This window comes from Natator depressus, chromosome 9 (assembly GCF_965152275.1).
Source record: "Natator depressus isolate rNatDep1 chromosome 9, rNatDep2.hap1, whole genome shotgun sequence".
Taxonomy (NCBI): domain Eukaryota; kingdom Metazoa; phylum Chordata; order Testudines; family Cheloniidae; genus Natator; species Natator depressus.
The window spans coordinates 41,384,358-41,410,698 of record NC_134242.1 but is presented as its reverse complement, the minus strand read 5'-3'; the positions used below and the strand labels follow the sequence as shown (position 1 = coordinate 41,410,698).

The 26,341-nt window shown below is 43.2% G+C and overlaps 1 protein-coding gene and 1 long non-coding RNA gene across 8 annotated transcripts in view; one reads left to right on the top strand and one right to left on the bottom strand.

Annotated features, from left to right (window-relative positions):
* The window catches only part of PIK3CB (phosphatidylinositol-4,5-bisphosphate 3-kinase catalytic subunit beta), a 190,957-nt gene that overhangs the window by 143,836 nt on the left and 20,780 nt on the right, over positions 1-26,341 (bottom strand). For 2 of the 3 annotated variants that reach the window (XM_074963970.1, XM_074963972.1), the window contains exon 1: positions 8,721-8,891. The exons of the other annotated variant lie outside the window; for it this stretch is intronic. The gene's annotated coding sequence lies outside the window, so the exon portion shown is untranslated. Of the gene's footprint in view, positions 1-8,720; positions 8,892-26,341 lie in introns of those variants that run through there. 3 annotated transcript variants of the gene reach the window in all.
* LOC141994025 (uncharacterized) lies at positions 8,408-16,000 on the top strand. Of its 5 annotated transcripts, none has more exons than XR_012641001.1 (4): positions 8,677-8,877; positions 9,672-9,690; positions 12,618-12,720; positions 14,000-16,000. It is a non-coding gene; the product is annotated as an uncharacterized LOC141994025 (long non-coding RNA). The 5 variants fall into 5 exon arrangements; XR_012641000.1 differs by lacking the exon at positions 8,677-8,877 and adding an exon at positions 8,919-9,017; XR_012640999.1 differs by lacking the exons at positions 8,677-8,877; positions 14,000-16,000 and adding an exon at positions 8,408-8,538 and having other exon boundaries at positions 12,618-12,700.

The window sequence follows — 26,341 nt, the reverse complement described above, 5'->3', positions numbered from 1 at the left end:
TGAATTAATCCTTCATTTACTTTTTTATTTGTTCCATTAATTTACAAATATTTTGTTTTTTCTCTTCTATCTTCTCTAGCCTGCACTTTTTCCTTAGGATTAAAATGACAAGTACAAATGTCTCACTACCTTTCTGCTTAATATAACTTTGAATTATTTGATTTTTCTTCCTGCTCGTCTAAACCCAACAGCTTGCTCTCACCAAGAACCACTTGCTGATTTACTAGTTTATACTGTTGACTTTTTTCCTTTTAATATTATATCCTACTGTTATCCTTCCCCAGCACTTTGGCTCATAAGTACGATATAAATAAATAACATGTAATGTACTATGCCAATTACAAAGTTAATGGACAACTGAAAAACAAAGACCATTACATAAATTAACTATGAAAAGATATGATCTGATACAGTTCCATGACTTGACCACCCAGATATATTTAATTCGATCAAAAATTTGGTTAAGAGTTACATTTAAAAGTATTTTCTTCCTTAATTTAAGCATTAAAGCCCCAATTCAGCAAAGAACTTAAGCTTACGCTTTTCTTGAGGTCAATGACACTCCTCATATGCTTAAGTGCTTTACTGAAACCAGATCTGAACTAACACATTTTCATTATTGTGTCTATCACCTACTTTGCATAAAACACACAATTCTACTATCACCACTATGGCCAGCGTAAAAATTTAAATATTAAAAAAACATTAATGCTTCAATAGTGCCTCAGAGGCAGCACTGCTTCTGTTGAACCCAGAGGACTGAGAATCATAATGGTTAGTTGACATTACATAAATCAAAAACCTATCAATACTTCATTTTCTTGATCTATAAAATGGGTATGACCACTCACCTTCCAGGGCAAAGCTTAATCATTGAGTATCTGAAGTATTTTATATGATTCATGAATTGTGGGAACTATAGGAATGCAAAGGATTATTATTAGGATAAAAACAGTTGTGTAGGAATAAACAGATTATAGCTGTTTTAATAAGGGAGTATTTTCAGAAGTTTTATTAAAAAGAGGGAGATCATCAAAAAGTAGTCAAGAGGTTATTTCTTTTATGTACTTTCTGACCAACTCTCAACAGGCTGATAAATCAAATTTTTCCTATTTTCATTACTAATGTTGGCAGGTAAAACTTTTTGCTTGTTTGTGTGTTAGGCAAAAGATTTATGCTTCAGCCGCCAGCTGAAAATCTTCTCAAAACTCACAGACCATTCCTCTTCCTAGCTCAAAAGGTTAGGAATTCATGGAATTTATTTACTACTTTATGTGAACACAATGAACACTAACCACCCCACTATAAACAGTTTAGAGTCATAAGCCCTTTCTTCACATGCAAATAAAAAACAAAATAGCACCTCTTCTCTTCACTCCTTTCCCTCCGCGCCATACCTTCAGTCATTACAAAAAGAAAAATTTTATAGTAATGTATTGTATTACCAGTGCAGAACTCCAGATGATCACAGCCCAAGAGAATCATACTTCATCCTCTCACATTACTTATCTTCCCCTCTCCCACATACAGGCGCACACACACACCACTCCCTCCAAGTTATTTACTTAATCCCACAAAGTGAAGTCCAATAAGATAGCAGCAAAGACATTTCAAACCTCCACAAGTTAGCCTTATCTCTTTTTAGTACTGTTTGTTGAGTCTCTGAAACTGACTACTTCATACTCCTAGATCAGCTCTATACACATATGCAAGAATCTCTGGATGCTTCCTATCTACTCTTTTTCAGATGGTAGTCTTCCTCTACACTCTTCCTCTTTGGAATCCTTGGTTATGTTCCAACACTGGAGCCAAACTATCTACCCCTTTTCTTGTTGGATGTGTTATCCCTACCATTTGCCTGAGTTACCAATTGAAAACAAAACTTTCAAAACCTACACAGCCAATTTTACACTTTAATCAACTCAAGCTGTGGGTCCTCAGCTTATCTGAAAATCAGAAACAAGATTTGTCTGCCTCAAGCATCCAAAAGCTGAGGCAGACAAATTTACTGCATGTTTTCTTAAAGTTTTGGCTTCCATGACAAAGTTTCCCTATCCACTCTTGCCTTTTTTGACTAAATAAACCTGTAGTTCCTCTCAAAGACAGAAGTGATTCAAACTAAAACCACCTCTCCAATATTTCCCTGTGTATGCCACTAGTTTGACTCCACCTCTGCTGAAATCCCCATCGCAACCTTTATTTCTTACCATCTTATTATATTTACTTCCTTCTTTATAGATACATCTACACAGTAAACAAATAATGACAAAAAACCATCACCAACCACCCACCCCTGGAAGCAAGTCTCAGAACCTGGGTCAACAGACTCAGATATCCTCCCCACTAGGTTTCAGAACCGGTCTCCAATCTGAGGCCAGCATCTACACTGCTATTTTCAGCCCCTCAGCGCAAGCTCAAGCAGTTGACTCAGACTCTGAGACTTGCTGCCACAGGTCTTTTTTTTGCTGTGTAGATGTAGCCTACAACTAACGCCCAGCCCAGCTCACCCATCCTCTGCAGCATACTGCATGAGCAGCAAGCTGCTGATAAAGCTTCACTCAGACATATATCATCATTCCTATATTCCAGCAATTCCACTGAATCCCATTCATTTCAGGATTTAGTTCCAAATTGCCCTCACTGTTCTTTAAAGTCCTCTAGGGATTAGCTACAGCCTACTTCATGGAGCTCATCTGTCTCTGCTCCCTCCCCATCTGATACTAGTTTCCTCCCTGACCTTTTCAAAAGCCTCCTTCTCCTCTTTAGAGTCTGTAATACAGGACTATTATTAATCATGTTTATTATGGTACTGCCTAGGGAGCACGCAAGAATTGAGCCCCACCATGCTAGGCATTGTGGTTCCTGCACCCAAGAGCACACTGTCTAAACCAGGGATTTCAAACTCAAATCACCATGAGGGCCACATGAGGACTAGTACATTGGCCCGAGGGCCGCATCACTGACACCTTTTCATATAAAGGTACAAAAGTCCCCCCGCTCCCAGCCCCAGCCCTTCCATGAGGCCCTGCCCCACCTCTTCCCACCCCCATTCCAACCCCTTCCCCAAAGTCCCCATCCCGACTCCGCCCCCTCCCTGCCCCTATTCCAACCCCTTCCCCAAATCCCTGCCCTGGCCACGCCTCTTCTCCGCCTCCTCCCTTTAGCACACAGCTCCCCGCTCCTTCCCCCTCCCTCCTGGAAAGCGCTAAGCACTGCCAAACAGCTGTTTGGCAGCAGGAAGCGCTTGGAGGTAGGCAAAGGAGCAGGGACACAGCACGCTGGGAGGGAGAGGGGGTGGTGGGTGAGGGGAGTTTCGTGGGCTACAGCAAATAACTCCAAGGGTCGCCGCATCTTTGAGACCCCTGGTCTAAACAGACAGGACAAACAAAGAGTAGGGGAAAGTGGTAGAATACACAAGCTGAGCAAACCATGTAATAACAGCAAACATCATGCAAGTTCCACAGGTTTGTTTCTGGGTTTTTGGGGGGGGTTAAGATGAAAAAGGATAAGCTACAGGAGGAGTGTAGGGGCGGGGAAATAGGTGGGTTTGACACAGAGTGTGCAGTAAGGCTGAGATGAAAAGACTGGGGGGGGGGGTGTTGGAGCAAACAGCCAATCAGAACAGGGGAGAAAATGTTCAGTCAAAACTGTAGGGGGGAAAAAAAACAAAACTTTTCTGTATCTTTCTGCCTTCTTAATTCTGCATTTTATTTCCAGTCTTTGTGGATGATAACTTCCCTCTTAACTGACCTGTTTTTCCCCTGTAATTTATTTAGCTGTACACAGCATTTTAGAACACAGTTTAAACAAAAGATGCAATACCAAATAAAGTTTTATTATAATGTTTAGTCTTGTCATACAACAGGAAAATTGTTCTTTGCATTGGAATATACTCAAAGATTTTTTGCAAATATACATTTCAACAAATGCAAGAAACATTTGCTATCAGTTATGTTCTGCTACCACAAACACTGTCATCCCTTTAATAAATATAATCTGTACCTTTTAGTTACAAATTATATCACTGTTTAGTTTCTGAACTAGTGCTTTTTTTACTTGAGTTAAAGTCATACAAAAGAACAAAACCATTCTCCTCAAACACACCCTCTATAAAAAGCAACAAAATTGTTTCTGAGATGCACAAAGCTGCTGCTAGGGTTAAATTTTGTCATGAACACATTAGTTGTGTCACCTAGTGACTACAACACAACCACTCAACTCACATTCATTTCTAACTATGATGGCACCATGCAGAAGATGGAAGCATTCTGGCACTGAGGATCCAGCAACAACCCCAGAAGAAGGGGGAGCTCAATTGGAAATACTGAAAAGGAACCAGAGATGCCCTCAGAACCGAGGAAACTGAATCGGAAAACACTGATCTGCCCATGTGCCCCTTGAATCTATAATGTTTCTTCAACTTCTGTGATAGCACCGGGTCCCCTGGTACAGAGCCCCTCTAAGCTCAAGTTCTTTTTATCCTTAGGCAGATGCAAAGTTTCCCTAAACATTGGGCCCTAGTGAAACCCTGGAGGTAAGGGGAGCTCAGCACCAACAAAAGCCCAGTTAGCCAAGAACTCAGAGAGTCCATTATTCTAAGGGAAACAACACTGGTCAGCTGAAAAGACAACACCAAAGTCCCTGACAGTGAAGACTTCCCAGCACTGATTAACTTTGGCAATGAACCCAGCTTCTTTGGTGCTGGAGCAACCATAGAACCATACCCTAAGTGCTCAGGTGAGTTAGAGCTAGGTAACAACATTGATCCTGGCACCAAGGGCTTCTACTTCCCCATTTAATGGATTTTTGAGGTTGATCTGTCCCTGTCATCCTTGCACAGAAACAGGATCCCAACTTGAGGATGGAGCCAAAGGTCTGGAATGCAGGGCAGTCAAGAGCAGTGGTTCTCAAACTTCTGTACTGGGGACTCTTTTCACATAGCAAGCCTCTGAGTGTGACCCTCCCGCTTATAAATTAAAATCACTTTTTAATATATTTAACACCATTATAAATGCTGGAGGCAAAGCGGGGTTTGGGGTGGAGGCTGACAGCTTCCAACCCCCTATGTAATAACCTCACGACCCCCTGAGGGGTCCCGAGCTCCAGTTTGCAAACCCCTGGTCAAGAGGAATGCCTGGTGCCAAGGTGCCATAAAGGCACAGCATGCCAAGGAACTTTTCTGAGAATAGGCTCCCCCTGAGATGTAACAGACAGCAGGTACTGTGTGTGACACCTGGGGTGCAGTCCAGACCAGTGGGACGCTGTATCACCCTTGCCCTGCAACCTGGGGTGCCTTACAATGCCTTGCTGAAGTAGCTTCCTCCCGAGCAGCTCAAACAACCTTCCAGCATGCAAGCTACATCCTGAATTGTCTGTGTGTAACTGTAAGTGCCAGCAACACTTGGGTTACATTCTGGCTTTTACAAGCCTTGGTTACTTATGCAAGGTGACTCCCAGTCCTCCCAGAAATGTATATTATTTACTGCCCAGCCCTTTCCTGGACAGTTCAAATGTATTCAATCTATTATTCCTTTAAGGGAATAACATACACTAGCTTGTTACCTTAAAAAAAAGTTACCCAGACACTTTAACATAAACATAGTGGATTAGATTAAACAAGTTTATTAACAACACAGAGACAGATTTTAAGTGAGTACAACCAATGGGGCATAAAAGTCAGAAATTGCTGCAAGAAAATAAAGATAAAAATGCTTTCCACTACCTAGCTTAAATTATATTAGATTCAAAGCAAAGTTTCTCGCCACATGCTTCCAACAGCATTACTGATCAAAATCTTCAGGTCAGGATCCCTTCCCCCAGAGTCCACTGGCTGTTTTGTCTACTTAGCTGCAAAGAAGGAGATGGGCAGAGAGAGAGAGAGACAGGGGTCTCTTGACATGTTTGCCCCTCCTTTTTATAGTTTTAGTCTCTCCCCTCGCCTCTTGAAAAACTTTTCGAGCTGAGAACCAGGGGACAAAGAGTTTGTATAGAAGGATGTTCCCTGCTGGGTTTTTTCACCTGTATGAGCTCTGTTTTCTCCCTTCCCCTTTTCTGTTTGATTACTCTGTTTACTACTTAAATGCAAGTTAAGACAAGCATACACTCCTTTGTTCTAGACAGGTCTGTTTGACCAGTTTGGTGCTATGTGAGTCTGAACATGTATTTTTAATATCTTACAAGGGAAATTTACAACTTTACGCATAAAGTTGTTACGCACATTTTACCATGATTAGGGCCTACCAAATTCACGGCCATGAAAAATGCGTCACAGACAATGAAATCTGGTCTCCACCTGTGAAATCTGGTTTTTTGTCTGTTTTTACCCTATGCCATATAGATTTCACAGGGGAGACCAGCGTTTCTCAAATTGGGGGTCCTGACCCAAAAGGGAGTTGCGGAGGTGGGGGAGTCACAAGGTTATTTTAGGGAGGTTGCAGTATTGCCACCCTCACTTCTGTGCTGCCTTCAGAGCTGGGCGCCCAGAGAGTCGCGGCTACTGGCCGGGTGCCCAGCTCTGAAGGCGGCACCCTGCCAGCAACAGCACAGAAGTGGCAATACCATATCATGCCACCCTTACTTCTGCGTTGCTGCCTTCACAGCTGGGTGGCTGAAGAGTGGTAGCTGCTGACTGAGAGCCCAGCTTTGCAGGCAGCAGCGCAGAAGTAAGGATGGCAATACCATACCATGCCATCCTTACTTCTATGCTGCTGCTGCTGGCGGCTCTCCCTTCAGAGCTCAGCTCCCGGCCAGCAGCCACCACTCTCCAGCTGCCCAGCTCTGAAGGCAGACAACTCCTTTTTGGGTCAGGAACCCAGAATTACAACACTGTGAAATTTAAAATTTAAATAGCTGAAATCATGAAATTTATGATTTTGAAAATCCTATGACCATGAAATTGACAAAAATGGACTGTGAATTTGGTAGGGCCCTAACCATGATACTACTGATCAGCAAGTTATGAGTTTTCAAATGACAACTCACAAGGCATACCTTGTACAAAGATTATTACAATAGCGTGTAGGGTGTGAACACAGGGGTGCATTCCGTCGCAATGTGCATCTGACTCCAGAAAAAAGAAGGGCATAAAATAAACATTTTGTAAACCTGTTTCTCTCCTTCAGGTCCTTAGGATCTGGATAGGACATGGTGTCCTGGAGTCAAGCTACAGACAGTCCAAGAATCTAAATGCCACAGAAACTACTACCTACGAACTTTCTAAAACTATGGTTCCCCACACCACATAAAGCCATGTGCCTGCCTGGAAGGAAGCCATAACAGGTTAACAAGAAATTCTTGGTTGGAAAAAAATTCTCTGGGCATGAAGTAAAGACCCCTATGCCTGCAAAAGGCCATAAAACAGAAAGAACTGCAGCAGTTGGAGACTGCATGACCACTTATAAATTTGGCTCAGAACATCTGGTGCTGCAGAGGGCGGGTCACTCAAGTGGTCCCAACAGGCACTGTTTTTCTTGAAGGTTCCTGAAGTTCAGGAGCACTAGAGGGAGGAAGTAGGAATATGCAGAAGCTACATCAAAGAATTTTTTTTTGAAGCATAAAAAGTAATATTAGGCTCTACTAATAAATAATAACAAATCATAAAAGGGCCCTTTTAAATAGCCATCACACAGTTGAAGTTGCCTTTAAGGTTTCAGAGGTTTTGAAGGAACAGCACCATTTCCCCCTGTCATTTCAAAGGGTACATCTACACTACAAATGTGACAGCAGCACAGCTGTGGGGCTGTAGCTATGCTGCTGTAGTGTAGATGTTGCCACAGTGATGGAAGAGAAGTTTTTCCCCCATCACTGCAGTAAATACACACACCCCAAGAGGTGATAGCTTTTCCATCTATCTACAAGAGTCTTCACTGGGACTTGGGGCCACTTAATTTTTGAACTTTAAAAGTAAATGATACTTGTGAGGTTTTAAACAGATCGACACGCTACGAAAGACCTTTCAGATCATGTTAACGCTTAAGTAATCTTATCTTCCCCCTCTCTCTCACAGATCAAACCACTCCCACCTATTTTAATGAGTAATTCAAAGCCATCTGAAGGTTTAGTCCTATGCACCATCTCCTCTCCCCCTAACTGATAAAGACCAAGATGTGACTAAAATTCGCCAGTGCCAGGAAGAGGGCAGATATTTGACTATCGTGTCTGTTGAGCAACTCCAGTGTTGCAATTTTTTTTAAGGAAGCTGAAAAATGCCCTTTTCCTCTCCCTGTCCCCTGCACACTCGCTCGCTGCCACCACCGGGAAAACAGGGAAGGGAGCAGTCACTACCCTGCAGAAAGGATCTGAGCACCAGCTGGAGAAGGGATTGAAAACCAGCCCTAGATCTGCCAAACCTGGGCGGGAGGGAAGAGAGGAAGGAGGCTTCGTTGTGTCACTTGTGACCTCTCCCCCGGGGGAGGGAGGGGGCCTCGCCCCACTCCCCCCTGTTTGTCTCTGTAGCGCAGCGAGACACTGCAGCAGCCACTTCTCTCGTTCACACCGCCCTAGCTCCGCGCCCCGGCCTTCGGCAAAGCCGCAGCTCGGGTAGGAACCGTCCACACGCCGCGGCGCCAGCTTCCCTCCGGGCAGGCACCGCCAGCCGCAGCCCAAGCGCGGACCCGGTCGTTGCGGGGGGGGGGGGGACGGGACGTTGCACTCACACGCCGTTCCCGCTCTCACACGGACACGCACAAGATCCTCTCCGCCCGCCTCACGCAGTCACTCACCTGCCCAGGCAGAGGCGGCGGCAGCAGCAGCTGCTGCTGCTGCCTCTGCGCCGCCGCCTCCCAGCCAGCGCGGCAGCAACTGAGTGGCCCGTTACCAGTAACTCACATAGAACCGCGAGGCCTCGGGATACGTACGCGCGGACACCCTAGAGCCGAGGTGAGAGGGAGGGCGGTTTCCTAGGCAATAGCTGCCCCCTAACTTCGCCACGCCCCCCACCAGCCCAGCCCAGCCTATCCGATTGCGCCTTGCGATATCAGCCTCGGTTGGCTTCCCGCTCGCGCATGCTGACATCGCAGGTTGGGAGGGGGCTCAGGCTGGGAGGGGGGACTGCCCCTGACGTGCAACGCAAAGTGGGGGAAGGGAAGCGGGTCGGGGAGAGTGGCTTGCGCCATGGCTGGGCGGGTGAGGCTGAGGGGAGGGGCCCGGGCAGGGTGCGCTGGGATAGGGCTGGGCGAAGGAGCCCTGGCAGGGAAGGTGGCCCCTGGGCTGCAGGGGCAGGGAGGGGCGAGAGGCTGTTACAGCACCTGCTGCGCTCGTCTGTCAGAATGTGGACGGCTCCCCAGTATGTGGGCACCTGCATCGCTGGAAAATAGGGGGCGGTGGCAACGATCCGTAACGCGCTCGTCCTGCTTCAGCCTGCCTCGCCCGTCAGCGAACCCCAGCATTAGGGCAGGGGCACGAGTGCCCAGGTGCACAAGGGGCCGGCCTCACTTAGGCACCCCCGTGTGAAGACTTGTACCCGGATCAGGCTGTGCTAGACTGCGGGTACACGGCAGGTGTCGGGCAAGGGATGCCCCAAGATAGGTACCGAGTGGCAGCTACCCAGCAGTTACAGCACCCGAGCCCCCAGCCTAGGACTTGGCAACGCACCCATGGAGGAGTGGACTGGGATTTGAGCTGCTCACTTGCTGTGTGATAGAAAACTAATGAGTTTGTTTTCATTTTAACAGCTTTCCTGGAAATGGCTGGGTAAGTGCCAAGTCCAACTTTGAGTAATAGGCTTACAGCCATTCTCTGACACCTGCTCTGGCCACAACACTGTAATTGTTTCCTGAGCACGAAACAAGAGCATAAAAAGATCTTACTATTTCTTATTTTGATCATACTATGTGTGAAGTTGGCCCTAGGTTTTGCAGGGTCCTCTGTGAATTGACTTAAAGAGTTGCCCCCAGTTCTCTTCCACAAGAGGAACTGTACTCAGGTGCCCTCCGACTTGCAGTGTCCTTATCTTCCCTCACCCCCCAATCTTGGTAATTCAAAAGTGATCCTAGAAGCAGCACGGGCCTGTGGACAGCAGAGGTGGCAGAGGCCCATAGAAACACAGGGTCCTATAGTCCTGGTTACGTACTGGTGGCAAGTCTCCCCTGAGACCAAAAATAGAGCAGCTGCTATGGGTGGTTTACTTAAGGGGCAGCCTTGATTGTAGAATAGTATTACTGTTTTTTGTGCTGACAGGTTTTTTTTGATGTAGGGAGACTGCTTCCATTACTTATTCATTGTAGCAAAACTTCACATTATAAATACATTCTGTTATTGCTACTATTGTACAACTCATCTTAAGTTAGTATCCTCCCTGAGGGCATCTCCGGAAAACTGCAAGTTACATAATATATTATTTAAAGGGTGCCAGCCTCCCATGCTTGCATCTTTGCAGCGAAGATTATTACAAAATTAGGGCCATATTTTAAAAGATTGAAAGAGGTCATCTTCTATGTTCACACACAGCTGGGAAGGGTTCTTAAAAGAAGAGCACTTTTGAAATGGCTTTGGAAAATAGCAGGGAAGGTTTTATTACAGTAGCTTCTTTCCCTTCAGCAGCTGATCATTTCCATACTAAATCCTCATTTTAAGAATCTTATAACGGAACTGTTACAGAAAATTATGCTGAAACTAATAAATGCCACTGAAAGGACTTAAAAATAGGCAAACTGTTTTTAAAGACAATCAAAGAAAAGGAAATTTGAATGTTATTTTTGTGTACCTATAACTCATGAAATACACATGCTGTTCCTGTGTACCTATAACTCCAATAAATGGAATTTTGCACACAGTGAGCCTGCTCCCACTGAGGTCAATGCCAAAATTCCTATTGACTTCAATAAAAGCAGAATGAAGCTTTAGTACATTACTTTTTTCATATTTAAAATGGAATACAGTCATGGTAAGCATATTAAAAACACTTCCTTGGTGTAGTAATCACACATTATATGATTTTTTTTTTCATTTTTCAGCTCTGAAAATAAAAAGACTGGTCAATTTCACTTGTACTTCTGTTCAATTTCACTTTCGGATACTCATGCACTAACAATGCATAATGTTAGGGTTGGCAAAATTGTAACGGAATGTTTTCCCACTCCAAGATTTTGGGAAGAATGAGAAACTTCACTCCCCACGCTCTCCAGTTAACCTAGGTATTGCATGGGAGATCAGCAGATGATGCAATATTTAGGCAAAATGTCAAGTTATACATGAGTCAATAATAGAGCTTGCCTACCATGTGTCAGATTTTTGCACAACCTTACTCTTCGTTGTTTGTATGAATTAATAGTTCCTGTGAGTGCTTATTTTCAGTTCCTTTAGGACTATTTAATATCATAGATAAAATGTAACCATTCTTTCTGAATATCATGATCTTAAAGAATATGTAGGAATATGATAGATGCTTCTGTATAGAAAAAAATATATCTGCTATATATTTTAAATGAAAAAATCTCATCAGGTAAGAGTTTTGATCATACAGATACTTGTCTCTCCATAGGTCAAGTTGTCACAGCTAACACATGCACTTTTGCTCACCGCCTTATTTCATCCAAATCAAACCAATCCATCCGAGTATTTTTGTGTTTCTCTACCAAAGGAGATTTGTTTCCAAAAGCTAGATAGCATGAAAAGTTAGCAATATTTGACTCTTTGAGAACTGTTATACTTTATTATTTGAAATATTAAATCTCAAACATCTAGGTTTAGAAACTCAATGTTTGGGTTGTTAGTTGGCATTAGTGATACTTTGTAGTACTTTGACTGTTTTGGGAAAGGCTGGGTGGAAATTATTTAGAAAACACTTATTTATTCTGGCTTTTGCAAATTTTAGGTTGTTCTGCATGTGCCAATGCAGTTTTTATAAGGTGCAAACCAGCTGTGGTTTTCCTGAATCTTTAGTGGACTGACCAAGGGGGCTGGGATTCTTGAACTCTGTAGTCTTCACTCTGCCATCCTCTGACTTTAATAATGATATTTTGTAGTTGAACAGTATCTGTTATCCACAGAACTCAAAGTACATTACAAAAAAACTAATACTGGGGAGGCAGTTACCATTATACTTATTTTACACATGTGAATCAACTTTAGTGGGGTTACGTCCCCATGGAGATCATACATGATTGAGGTCCTAGATGGTAAGCTCTTTGGAGTAAAGACTGTTTTAATTTTGTGTCTATACAGCTCCAAACACAGTGTCAGCTCTTAAATAAATAATAAGAGTATTGAAGAGGTCTCAACCACTAGGCCTTTGATCAAGACATGAAGATACCTGGAGTTATAACAGGTCACCTTCTTGTGATATTGTGATATTTGTCATAAATTCCTATCTATCACGAATGGTGCACAGAGTGGCAAGGGCCTGGGACAGAATTAAAGTTGTTTGGAGTATTTTAAATCTGCATTTTTTTTTCTCCACTACTTGGGAGAGAGAAAAAGAGGAGGTTTTAAATGTAACCTTAACTTTCAATTTCTTAATTTTCAGTCTATTAATGTTTCCTCCCATCCCCAGCTATTCTTACATACAACAACAATGTAACAAAAGTTTTGTCTGGGAATTTTGTATCTGAATTATGTCTCCATGTAAAATGTCCACCTAGGGCACATTTTTGGACACTGAGAACATGTCATACTTTCAGGTGATGGGTGATAGAATACATGCTTTGTACTCACATTACTTTAGCCAAGACAACTGAGAAGGGAAAAGGAACTGCTTTACCAGGTAAAGGCACAACACACAAGGTAAGTTTGCAGATAGTACGAAAGTACTAACGGGATAGATGCAAACACCTTACAAGAAAAGAACACAAAAAATAGAGGATGCAAGACAGTTGACAGTAAGCAAAAAGAGATGGGGGGGAATCAACCTAATGTACTGAGAGAAGTATCGAAAACAACAGCTACATAGTAGGATGGAAATCCTTAGAAAATAATTGGGGCCAAGCAAAACTAAAATGTAACTGTGAGTGGCAAACAAGATATTATCTTACTTTATTGTTCCCACCATATCACCAAAAACAATCTTCATGGGGTAATCTATGCACAGGCACTTTTTTGAAAAAGTACCAGATAACTTCAGAGCTCCGCTGAATATTTTTTTTTCTCCTGAAAAAATATGTTCTATCCAAAGCTGCGAGAGTACAATTTTGAGAGTATAATGGCTATTCTGTTTGCCACACACAGTCACTCCTTTATCAGTATGGCATCTACTGTAATACATGTACGAGCTTTAGAACTCCTTGCGTATGAAAAGTAATGTGACAGACTCCTAATATAGTAGTGAGGGGCTACCCAATTCCGCACAATTTTGGATTTTAGGAATCCGTCAAAATGAGATGTACAAAACTATTTTGAATTTGCAGTCCTTTTCCCTGTATTTTAAACTTTTTTTCCTTAGCTGTATTAAAGAAAAGATTGTGAACCTACATGATATTTGGAAAAGAAAAGGAAAATCATCTGTAAAAGCTAAGCTGAGACAAGTTGTGCCCTAAAGTATATGCACTTATATAGATCCTGTATTTTTTTTTTGTTGTTCAATTTGCCTCTTTTCCCCTCTGTACTCCTTACTCCCTCCCCCTCTCAGTTTCTGTCTGTCACTGTTTCCCCTCAATTCTATTTTACCCATAGATTTTCATTAATTTTTCTCAACCCTTTCCCTCTTCCTACCCCGTCCCACTCCATAGAATTCAAAACAGATAAGTTTTGTGTATGAGTGTGTTCAATGTTAGATAAAATGAGTTTGCCTATCCTTAACAGTAATGTAGGTGGAAAGAGAATTTAGGATTTGAGTTCTTTCAGGTTGATCCATTAAGGAGAGCTGGCACAGGCATTGGTTTCAGATAAGTATACTTTACAGCCTTAGAAATGGCTACTTTACCCATAGGGTTGGTATGGCTTCCCCTTTTGAGTAAGGGTTTTAGCCAACCTTCTCTCATACACTCATGTCCCATCTTCTTAAATATGTTCTGTGGTGGCCAGCGCTTCTTTTTATTTGTTTCTATCCTTTCTTTCTCACTCTCAGAACAGAATGCAAGAGACAACAGCACATAAAGGAAACACCTAAAGGAAAACATCAGTCTGCAGAAACGGCATTGCTGGAAACAAGGGGCGAACTAATTAAAGAGGAGATTGAAACAAAGGTTTTCCCCTTCAAAGGTGCTCTGCAAGTGATTTTTTTTAATTGAACTTGTTCCCTTTTTTACTTCTTATGATACATAAAGGACTTAGAAAACTTTTTCCTTTATTAAAGATTGTTCTGCTCATTATCTTAAATGCCAGGAATGTCAACTCTGCTCTTCCCTAGTTTTGCTGTAAGATCCACTTGATATCTCAAAGAATGTACAATGTTAACTCTTACACCCTAACTTAACGGATGGAAGATGGTGAATCTTTACTGTTTTGGAGAAAGAATATTGTTAGTGATTCAAGTTAAAAAGGTGTTAACGATAACAAAAAAGAATTAAACAGTCATCAGACATATTTCCTGTTATTTGTTTAAATGTTATTTCAGTCTTGGCCTATGTTTTCCAAACATGGGTGCCTGAAGCTCAGTGCCAAAAACCATATTTAGGCTCCTAAAATAAAAGTAGCAATAGGTACTACAGCTCCTAGTGACTTCAGTATGTGAAGAGAGGATATTCATGAAACTACAGAAGAATTCTGTGTATGAGGTCAAAATATTGCAACAGTTTGTAAGTGATGTGATAAAGCAGCAGCTGGATATGGGTAAGAGGCTATAACACCAAATTCAACACAAAACACATCCTATAAACAAAAGAGATCATAACGGATTATTTTCCTCTGTACAATAATTTTAAAACAATGTGATGGCCATGGCCATTATGAGTCTGAGTGTACGGTTAAAATGCTAATGGATATGAAAAGGGAAACTTGGCAACCAGGAGAACACAGATTTTTTTTTTTAAACCAAAATGTAATTTAGAAGGTATACTGTACAGTTGTTATGTGCTGGTCTCTTCTTACCCTTGCACTACCATGTGTCCCTATTATAAGCTTCTCTTTGTTTCTCACAGCTAATACAATGGGGGGGCAATGGCAAATAATGGGCTGAGTGCCAACAGACTGAAAATGCAGATGTCAGACAAAACGGATATACAGCTTGGCTAACGAAGCCAGAGCCTGCAGCAAGAAGTTGTCAATAGTGCTTTGTAATATCAAGTTATTTAAGATATACAAAATTCACTGCAAAAATTTACTGTTAATGCAACATTATTGTTGAGAATTTACAGTATCTACAAAGGAGACAGGAAATTCAGACTACTACAGCTTTACCTGTAACAAAATGCTCAGCAGCTCAGGTTGCTATGTGTACGTCATTCTGGTGCTCCAGTCACTCAGCTGGCTTGCCATTGAATAAAGAGTCCAATTTAAGGACTCCAGCTTCATATTCAAGCTCTCAGTGGAATCAGCCCAAGTAACTCAAGAGATTGCCTCTCCCCCTGAGTCCTTGACCTCTCATGCCAGCTGCAGTCCACCAGAAATATCAGACTGTCAACCAATAGCTCCTAAAGCTTTCAAAACAGACTAAAGCATCTAAATTTCTAATCTGGAACTAAGGCAGAGAGTAGATTCCTCCTGAATGCTGCCATCCTGGATTGAGGCCTACAGCCATGCTGATACCGTCCAATCATTTGACGGAGATGCCAATTCAAATCTTTTGGTGAAAGCAAACAACTGCCTAGCACTGATTATTATTATTTTTATATTCCAGTAGCCCCAATCAGATCAGGGGTAGGCATCCTACAAACATATTAAAAGATTGAGGTTTCCCTGAAGAGTTTACAAACTAAATAGACAAATCAGATGAAGAGTGAAAGAGAAGGAATTGAGCATACAAGCTGTAATCAGTGATAAGAGGCTATGTGATGTTAACTACATATGTTTTTTAAAACACTATTTTCTTGTTTTTTAAAATATAAATTTTGGAATAGGGTGAGGGGGGAAGGAGATGATGTAACAGAAGCACACAAATAGTAGGAAAAGGAAGGAAGGGAGGAAAAGGGAGAGAAATACAGGAAGGATGGAGGGGAACACTGAGGTCAGTTTTCTAGGTATGAAAGGAACAATTGCAGGTTGGTTGCTGCAGGTTGAAGCAGCAACCCATGATCAATGGAATCAAAATCTGCTGAGAAGTCCAGCATGAGAATAAATGCCAGTTGACCTCAAATTAACGAAAGATAATTCATGACCATGACAAGTGTCATCCCAATGGAATGCTGGAACCCAGAATGGAATCTGCCAGGGTGGTGGTGTCCAGATGCACATGGAGTTGACAAGCTTTGCCTTCTCAACCACCTCTCCAAAGGTGGTGAAGTTTAAGATCTTGCAGGATTGAATAGTAAGTACTGCCACATCAAAGGAAAGTATCCTGAAGAGAGGTTAGACCTTAGTGTGTTTAAGAATTGTCAGCACCCTCTCCTTGCTTAGTGAGGTGTTAGCAGTGCCTCTCAATACTGATACCATGGCTACCATGGGTGACACTTGCTTTGAGACACCAATGTGAATAGGGATCAGGACCACAAGTGATGGCCCTCAAGAAACCGAGAAGACAACAGATGCCTCCATCAGAAAACAAATTTATGTTTAATTATGAAAGCAAATGTCCCTCAAACATAAATGCCAGAGACCACCCTAGAACTAAACAGCCTTTGGGTGCCATCATAATATAAATATTTACAAATAAAAATAATAATAATCTACTTAAAACATCTCCTCACAGCAGTCATTTGAAGAAATTACAAACAGGCAGACCAGAATAATCAGATTGTGCAAAGAACTAAGACTCCAAATGGCGGAGGACAAGTAATGTTTTTTGGCCTCAGTCACAGCTTTTTTGTACGTTTCTTTTCAACTCCAAATGACTCGTCTGTTAAATCCCCTCCCATCTACACACCAGCCATTTCAGCTCCTGGGGATTACTTTTAAAACTTGGTGGTCTCCAAGCACCAGATACAACCAGGGTGCAGTGAGAGGCCAGCAAGCTGAAAGCCCCTCCTAACAACTGATAGCAGCTGTTAGAGTGAGCTGATTGACACCCTGTTTTGAAGGGGAGAACAGATACTGTTCTGTGTTTGTACAGCACCTACTGCAGTGGGATCCTGGACCATGATTAGGGCTCCTAGGGGCTTCAATAATACAAATAACAAGATATACCTTGATCTCAGTTTCTGTGGGATCTTTAGTATTACACATGTGCAGAAGCCAACTTTCAATTGCTCATAACTTTATCACACACTTTTTTCAGTCTTGGTTGTGACCATACACTTCAGTGGCTTTTGACTTACCATATTTCAAAGTTCAGCTATAACTTAAGTCTCTGTGTAATGAAAGCGGTGGACATTTTTCTTCTGAAGGAGAATGTGTATATTTTTCACCATTGCAGAACTCAAAATTGATAAAAAGATTTTATCTTACATGGCATGAGCCTTTAAACTGTCCCAAAAATTTAAAGATGTGCCATCATCTGAAAGATTTCAAGTCATTTAAATACTTTTATGTTGCCGTAAATATTTAAAGCACTTATAAGGGTGTCATTTTCAGCATATGCTGTGACTTAAATGTTTATGGCAACTTAAAGATTATTTTTTAACTCCTAGCAAATTAAATGCAAAAAAAAATGTATGACATGTTAAGGTTGTACAGTTAAACTAATCAAAAATTTGGAAATGCAAAGTTAAAGGTGCCAATCACTATGCTAACTCCGTTATGTTACATGTACTGTGTATATACTATACAGCATTTTCGGTTTGCGGTTTTTGTTAAAGGTATATGTTAATATGTTACTGTTTATGTCAGTAAATGTATATCATAATACATACAAGAAGTTCAACACAGCTGGGGCAGCATTGCTAGTGGAATCCAAGTTCTTGCATTCCTGACTTTCAGTTACTTCAACTGAGCAGCCTGACAGTGTCGTTACTTATGGTCAGAAACAAAAGTGGCACTTCCTCAAAAGATTTGCTACCTGGGTATATTTGAAATTTATTTTAATGATAAAAATAAGTGTTTACTGCCTTTTTTAAAAAATTTATTTGGTTAGCCTTGCAGAGCCAATACAGCCAAGAGAGATTGCACTGGATTATTTTTGGATTCAAGCACCATGTAGGGAATTGCTAACTAAGATGCAGAATCATTACGACAAGTGATGATGCACAAACTAGAGAAAACACAATTTCACCTCAAGCTGAGAAACCAAGCTTGATGTTAGAAAAATAATATATATTTACTTGTAAAATAAGCAAATTAAGGACCTGATCCTGCAAGTTGCTGAGTACCCTCCACTCCTGTTACCATTCAGCAACTTGTCAGATCAGGCCTTTCGTACAGATATCTTTGATGGTGTGTAAACATGGAACCCTACAATATCCTGTTCACAGAATGACATTGTAGTGTATAACCTCACTTTAATATTTAACCCATTTTTTTATGTAATCTTCCTATCAGTCATTATCTCAATTCAGTTGCTCACATGTAGTGACTGAACTCATACTCAGTTCCAACATTCCTGTGCAGCACTGGGAATAGCTGCATTGTTAGAGTTTCCGTTCTTTGGATGAGATATTAAACTGAGGTCCTTTGTGTTATTTCTGCTGATTGTTCTAACTGAAGTTAAAGATCCCATGACACATTTTGAAAACGTAGCTAGCTTATTTATTCTTTTACTAAAAAACGGTTCTAATGTCCAGCAGATTCTAATGAGTTAGCTATTCTGAAAGTGTAATAGATGCCATATCTGTCTAAACTTGTACAACCAATAACTAGCTTATCACTTCTGGAATATGTTGATTGTGAAAGGTATTATAAGAAAATCAAATGCTATTCTTCAAAATTAATTGAGTGACAGTACTGTGACTGAAATATGTAATATTTTGTTATAATTATAATGTAGAGTTTTAAACAATTATAAAAGGATAATAAATAACTTGTGATAACATTTACAGTGGACCGTTTTCTGACACTCTTACAATAAATAGTACCTTACTCCTTGAGATAGGAGCAACCCCACTGAAGTCGATGAGATTTCTCATGTGCTTAAAGTTATGTTTATGTCCCTTGTTGAGGCAGAGCTGACATGAGTAAGGACTTGTCTACATTGGAAAGTTTTTTTTGGTATAACCTAACATGCAAATTTAAATCAGTATAGTTAGACCAGTATAATGCCCCCATGCAGACATTCTTATTGCATTATCAGTGCATTTTTTCAGTTTAATTTATGTCACTCTGGAAGAGGTTTAATCTAAACAAAAATAAATAAATAAACAAACCCATTCTTATACCAGAATAGGAGTGCCCATATGGGAGGGTTACAGCAGTATAACTATATTGGTGTAAGTGGTAAAACTTTCTTGTGTTGACAAGGCTGGAGGATGGCAGAATCCAGCCCCTTATTCTCCTATCCAAATGGTAACAGCATACAACATTCCTCATTACTATGTCACCTTATCGACTGTTGGAAAACAATGTCTAGTTATTAAAGGGTGTGTGTGCTGTCAATTAAAATAAAACCTCAGGAAACATGACAACAAAGCTAAACTGTCCAATAGTTTTCAACTTAAACTGTAGTGTAGTTTATCAAAGGGTAGCATAAAAAGATGTTTTTCTGTTGTCAATATACTCTCCTCTGCTGGGACACACGTTTTATATCTCCCAGGCTAATGGTTTATTACTACTCTTAGCAAAGGGCAAAAAACTAGACAAGAGATTAATACTAGAAACTAGAACACAAATTAAGGATTTTAAAAGAAAACACTTTTCTCCTTTCTTCCTTAAATCTGTTTTCTAGCCTATGCCTTTTCATTAAGACCATTTTGATCGTATGGAGAATTTTATATTTCTCATGTGATTCAGTGTTGTGAAAAGTTAACAGAGTAATAATCAAATCATATAAATGAAGATATATATGTTTGGTAAATGAACAAGGTAATCAATCACATCCACAACTTGCAAAGACAGACTCATCTCTGAATTTGGCCTTGCATGAGTGTGAACTGCTATAACATGCACCTTCTTTCAGTCTGCTTAGGGCCTTATTCTCCTGTCACCCACACCATTGTAAGTCAGCAGTAACCACAACACAAGATAACGGATTTGCACAGAGGTAAAACTGATGTAAGAGAGAAGACTCATGGCCGTAGGGGACATAAACCCTATGTAAATTACACCAGCTTAGTCTCTCTTAGACTCAAATGCACTTATTGATGTGTAACTTGCACATTACCTCTGAATTTGGTCAAAGTGCCACTCGTTAATCATAAAGACTTCCTCAAACACAAACCTTCCTTTATGTTACCTGAACTGCGTGTGATGTGCAAAGCCAGAAGGAAGTAAAGGTGACTAGTTTAAATTACAGCCACCACAAATATAGTCATCACATTAACTCTTCATTTACCAAATTAAAACTTAACAATTGGATAACTTTCATCTTCCTGTGACCTAAGCTGGTTAATATACTCTACTTTACTAGGATCTAATATCAAAAAGCTGCTAGAAGCCAATAAACTACACTGATTGAAAAAAGAAAGAAGAAAAGGAGTACTTGTGGCACCTTAGAGACTAACCAGTTTATTTGAGCATGAGCTTTCGTGAGCTACAGCTCACTTCATCGGATGCATAGCATATCGTGGAAACTGCAGAAGACATTATATACACACAGAGACCATGAAACAAAACTTCCTCCCACCCCACTGTCCTGCTGCTAACAGCTTATCTAAAGTGATCATCAAGTGATCATCAAGGAAGGCCATTTCCAGCACAAATCAAGGTTTTCTCACTCTTCCCCCCCCCCCACACACACACACATACAAACTCACTCTCCTGCTGGTAATAGCCCATCCCTCTTTGAAACCTCTCTTTATAATGCGCATGATAATCAAGGTGGGTCATTTCCAGCACTAATCCAGGTTTTCTCACCACCACCCCCCCACACACACACACACACCCTCCAAAAACCACACACACAAACTCACTCTCCTGCTGGCAATAGCTCATCTTACAATGTGCACAGCAATAATCCAAGTTTAACCAGAACGTCTTGGGGGGGGGGGGTTGTAGGAAATGACCCACCTTGATTATCATGCGCATTATAAAGAGAGGTTTCAAAGAGGGATGGGCTATTACCAGCAGGAGAGTGAGTTTGTATGTGTGTCTGTGTGTGGGGGGGGAAGAGTGAGAAAACCTTGATTTGTGCTGGAAATGGCCTTCCTTGATGATCACTTGATGATCACTTTAGATAAGCTGTTAGCAGCAGGACAGTGGGGTGGGAGGAAGTTTTGTTTCATGGTCTCTGTGTGTATATAATGTCTTCTGCAGTTTCCACGATATGCTATGCATCCGATGAAGTGAGCTGTAGCTCACGAAAGCTCATGCTCAAATAAACTGGTTAGTCTCTAAGGTGCCACAAGTACTCCTTTTCTTCTTTCTTTTTACGAATACAGACTAACACGGCTGTTACTCTGAAACCTGTCATTATGCAAGGCACTGCATTTAGCCGCATGGAGTGGAAATCTATCAACTGCATAGTTTGTGTGGAAGGTTGGTTTTTTATGAGAGTATCCATTTTTGAGAGCTCATTCTTAATCTTTCCCTGTTTGCTGTAGAGGATGTTGATCAGGTGGTTCCGCAGTTTCTTTGAGAGCGTGTGGCACAAGCTGTCAGCATAGTCTGTGTGGTATGTAGATTGTAATGGATTTTTTACCTTCAGTCCTTTTGGTACGATGTCCATCTGTTTGCATTTGGAAAGGAAGATGATGTCTGTCTGTATCTGTACAAGTTTTTTCATGCAGTTGATAGATTTCCACTCCATGCGGCTAAATGCAGTGCCTTGCATAATGACAGGTTTCAGAGTAACAGCCGTGTTAGTCTGTATTCGTAAAAAGAAAGAAGAAAAGGAGTACTTGTGGCACCTTAGAGACTAACCAGTTTATTTGAGCATGAGCTTTCGTGAGCTACAGCTCACTTCATCGGATGCATAGCATATCGTGGAAACTGCAGAAGACATTATATACACACAGAGACCATGAAACAAAACTTCCTCCCACCCCACTGTCCTGCTGCTAACAGCTTATCTAAAGCGATCATCAAGTGATCATCAAGGAAGGCCATTTCCAGCACAAATCAAGGTTTTCTCACTCTTCCCCCCCCACACACAGACACACATACAAACTCACTCTCCTGCTGGTAATAGCCCATCCCTCTTTGAAACCTCTCTTTATAATGCGCATGATAATCAAGGTGGGTCATTTCCTACAAACCCCCCCCCCAAGACGTTCTGGTTAAACTTGGATTATTGCTGTGCACATTGTAAGATGAGCTATTGCCAGCAGGAGAGTGAGTTTGTGTGTGTGGTTTTTGGAGGGGGTGTGTGTGTGTGGGGGGGGGGTGGTGAGAAAACCTGGATTAGTGCTGGAAATGACCCACCTTGATTATCATGCGCATTATAAAGAGAGGTTTCAAAGAGGGATGGGCTATTACCAGCAGGAGAGTGAGTTTGTATGTGTGTCTGTGTGGGGGGGGGGAAGAGTGAGAAAACCTTGATTTGTGCTGGAAATGGCCTTCCTTGATGATCACTTGATGATCACTTTAGATAAGCTGTTAGCAGCAGGACAGTGGGGTGGGAGGAAGTTTTGTTTCATGGTCTCTGTGTGTATATAATGTCTTCTGCAGTTTCCACGATATGCTATGCATCCGATGAAGTGAGCTGTAGCTCACGAAAGCTCATGCTCAAATAAACTGGTTAGTCTCTAAGGTGCCACAAGTACTCCTTTTCTTCTTTCTTTTTACGAATACAGACTAACACGGCTGTTACTCTGAAAACTGATTGAAAAGTTCATTATATGTAGGGCCCTTTGTTTTCAGTTTTTACCAAAAACCAGCAAAAATTCTCAGGTTTTGAAAAACCCAGTATTCAGGTTTTAACCATTTTAACCCAAATTTTGTAAGTGCCAGAACTCCCTGGGCCTGGTTCCCACTATGTACCGTCCAGGCTAAACAGCAAAGCACACCTGTGCAAGGGAAGGTAACTCTTGGTTGGTGGCTGCTGCAGATTTGCACAGGGGGCCTGGTCCCAGCACCCAAGACTCCTGAACACTGCCGCGATTGGCCCACTGGGAGCAGAAAGCTGCACCCAATAAGTACTGGACCCTGTCCACTTCCCGGCTGAACAAAGCCCCCTCACTCCTGGCCCCACCCTTCAGTGTGACCCCAGGGCCCATCCACCTTCCCCTCATCCCCCCCCTCTCCCTGATGCCCCACCTTGAGTGCCAGGCCTCCCTGTCCCCCTCATACTGACTCCCATGAATACCCGGCACCCTCTCCCACCACATGCTGTCCCCATCAGTACCAGACACCCTATCCTCACCTGCCCCTGTGAGTAGCTGAGCCCTTCAGCATTGCCTGGGGATATGTCACTGTCTGGAGAGGAGCCTCAGGGAACAGAGCCCCATCTGCTTCTTCCACTGGACAGAGCCCCCTCCTGACTCAGCTCTTCTGAGGAGTGCACAGCGCAGGGAGGAGGGTAGTGGCAGCCCCACTGCTTCTGGCGAATGTGTGTCTCAGGGTACATCTACATAGAGATAAAACACCCATGGCACAGCCGTGGGGAGCCCAGGTCAGCTGGCTTGGGCTGCAGGGCGAAAAATCGCTGTGTAGACATTCAGGCTCAGGCTGGAGCTTGAGCTCTGGGACACTCCACCCTCTAGGACCGGGGTGGGCAAACTACAGCCCGGGGGCTGGATCCGGCCCGTCAGGGCTTTGGATCCGGCCAGCAGGATTGCCACCTCCATGGCACCACAAGCCCCACACTGCTCCTGGAAGTGGCCGGTACCACGTCCCTGCGGCCCCCGGGGGAAGGGAGACAGAGGGCTCTGCGCACTGCCCTCGCCTGTGGGTACCTCCCCCCACAGCTCCCATTGGCCAGGAACGGAGAACCAAGGCCAATGGGAGCTTCGGGGGAGGTACCCACAGGTGAGGGCAGCACGTGGAGCCCTCTGTTCCCCGTCTCCCAAGGGCTGCAGGGACGTGGTGCCAGCAGCTTCCAGGAGCGGCATGGGGCCAGGGCCAGGGCCAGTGCAGGCAGCCTACCCTGGCCCTGGTGCATGCTGCTGCCACCCTAGAGCCACTCCAGGTAAGTGGCGCCAGGCCAGAGCCCACACCCCAAACCCCTCCTGCACCCTGCACCCCAGCTCCCTGCCCTGAGCCCCCTGCCGCACTCCTCCTGCACCCCAACCCTCTGCCAGGTACACAGGAAAAGCCCCAGGAAATTTTTAATTTCATTTCCTGTTTGGTCAGCATGGCGAACTCAGCAGCACAGGTGACCATGCAGTCCCAGAATCGCAAACGAGCTCCAGCATGGAGCGAACGGGAGACACTGGATCTGATCGCTGTATGGGGAGAAGAATCTGTTCAGGCCGACCTCCAATCAAAAAGAAGAAATGCTAATATATATATGCCAAAATTGCACGAGGCATGGTGGACAGAGGTTACACCAGGGACACACAGCAGTGCCATGTGAAAGTTAAGGAGCTCAGGCAAGCCTACCAAAAGACAAAGGAGGCAAATGGTCACTCTGGGTCAGAGGCCCATACATGCCGCTTCTATGATCAGATGCATGGCATTCTAGGGGGGGACCCTACCACTACCCCACCACTGTCCGTGGACATCTGCAAGGGGGGAGTCTCAAGCAACAGGGAGGAGGATTTTGTGGATAAGGAAGAAGAAGAGGAGAATGCGCAGCAGGCAAGCGGTGAATCCGTTCTCCCCAGCAGCCAGGACCTTTTCATCACCCTGGAGCCAATCCCAGACCCTGAACCCAGAGAAGGCAGCTCTGGTGAGTGCACATTTGTAACTACAGTACAGGGTTTAAAAGCAATAGTGTTTAATGTTTGATTTGCACTGAAGAATTGGGATGCATTCGCGGCCAGTACAGCTACTGGAAAAGTCTGTTAACGTGTCTGGGGATGGAGCGGGAATCCTCCAGGGACATCTCCATGAAGCTCTCCTGGAGGTACTCTGAAAGCCTTTGCAGAAGGTTTCTGGGGAGGGCTGCCTTATTTCGTCCTCCATGGTAGGACACTTTACCACGCCAAGACAGTAGCAAGTTGTCTGGAACCATTGCAGCACAAAGCATGGCAGCAAATGGTCCTGGGTTTTGGTCGCATTCAAGCAACATTCAGTCTATATCTCTCTGTGTTAGCCTCAGGAGAGTGATATCATTCATGGTCACCTGGTTGAAATAGGGGAATTTTTGTCAGGGAACAGTAAAAGGACCCCGTTCATGCTGGGCTGTTTGCGCTTGGCTAAAAGGGATCATCCCAGAGCATAGCCACATGGTGGGGTGGGGGGAAGGGCATGCAGCACATCCACCCGAAAACCGCAGCCCCTCCTTTTAAATGGCAAACCCAACCGGCATTGCTTGTTATGGGAAAGGAGGGCGCTGCAGTTTGAAACCATTCCCACATGTTATGAAGGCGGAAGAAGCCAACCCCACGTACCCTTTGGCTTACCATGGCTGCCTGGAAACCGAATTCTGTTGCCCAGCCGTGTGTGATGTGTCACCATACCGGCAGGCGCTCAATATAAAAGGCAAAATGCAACCTTGTACCTAAAGCACATGTGCTGTCTGCTGTGAATTGCTTGATTCACTGTGAAACAGTCTCCCGTTTGTTCTCAGAAATATATCATCTTAAATTTTACTCTCCCTTTTTATCCCCCCGCAGGTGCAAATGTTTCTATGCTCCTGCATCATCTCCGTCTGTGAAGTTATCGCAGATTAGAAGGCGAAAAAAACGCACTCGCGATGACATGTTTTCCGAGCTTATGCAGTCCTCCCACACTGATAGGGCACAACTGAATGCATGGAGGCATTCAGTGTCAGAGGCCAGGAAAGCATTAGGTGAGTGCGATGAGAAGAGGCAGGAGGCGATGCTGAGGCTAATAGGGGAGCAAACGGACATGCTCAGCCATCTGGTGGAGCTGCAGGAAAGGCAACAAGAGCACAGATCACCACTGAATCCACTGTATAACCGCCTGCCCTCCTCCCCAAGTTCCATATCCTCCTCACCCAGACGCCCAAGAACGCGGGTCGGGGGAGAGGCTCCGGGCACCCAGCCACTTCACTCCAGAGGATGGCCTAAGCAACAGAAGGCTGTCATTCAAACAGCTTTGATTTGTAGTGTGGCTACAATAAGCAATGTGGCCTTGTCCTTCCCTCCTCCCCTCCCCTCTTCCCCCACCCTACCCGGGCAACCTTTTCAGTTATCTCACTTTTTTTTAAAAATTAATAAAGAAAGAATTCATGGTTTCAAAACAATAGTGACTTTATTTCCTTTGCCAGCTGTGATCAAAGGGG